The following is a 766-nucleotide window of genomic DNA, read 5'->3' as shown; positions in this document are numbered from 1 at the left end:
AGAGAGGAGCAAAGCCGCCAGGTCCAGGACTCGAACCATGGTCAGCCATGTGGGAGTCCAGCACCCTTAACCACCACATCACCTGCTAGCCCCTAGAGCAGCAGGTAATATTAAAGAGACCTTGAAATAAAGCGGCCAATGGAAAAAAGTTTAAACAATATATCACTTTATGGTGTATCAGGTACAGCTCACCACACTGGGTATATGGAGAACTGGTTCAAATAATACCATGTAAGAGGCCAGCCATGGGGCTGAGCAGGTGGCGTGGTGGTTAAGGTGCTGGACTTGCACATGGTCCACCACAGTTTGAGTCCCAGACCAATGGCTTGAAAATCATGCTGGGTGCATGTGTGTGCATGCCCAAAATTCCGGGCAGAGAAAGGATCGTGGCGTGGCCATCCCCCGGGGGGGAGGGGGAGGCTGATTTCTCACTTTCCCTCTCTCTGTCTCTCTATCTGTGTCCCTCTGGCAAGGGCATGTGCACTATGGCAAAAAAAAAAAAAAAGAAGCCAAGTATGTGTAAGAAAATGTTCGTAATAAGAAAGATATCAAGGGCCCAGCAGGTGGTAGAGTGGTGTAGCGGTTAAGGTGTTGAACTCCCAGACCCAGTGGCTTGAAACTCACACCAGGTGCACGCATGTCCAAAATCCCAGGAGACCAAAGGAGAAGGGATTTCCGCATGGTCAATCCCCTTTCCCTCTCTCTGTCTCTCTCTAGTGAGCGTATGCACCCTATGACAAAAACCTTAAGAAGAAAAAAAGGTTAT

This window comes from Tupaia chinensis, unplaced genomic scaffold (assembly GCF_000334495.1).
Source record: "Tupaia chinensis unplaced genomic scaffold, TupChi_1.0 Scaffold000628_1, whole genome shotgun sequence".
NCBI classification, from domain to species: Eukaryota; Metazoa; Chordata; class Mammalia; order Scandentia; family Tupaiidae; genus Tupaia; species Tupaia belangeri.
The sequence above is the reverse complement of the archived record's forward strand: the minus strand, read 5'-3'. Positions refer to the sequence as shown.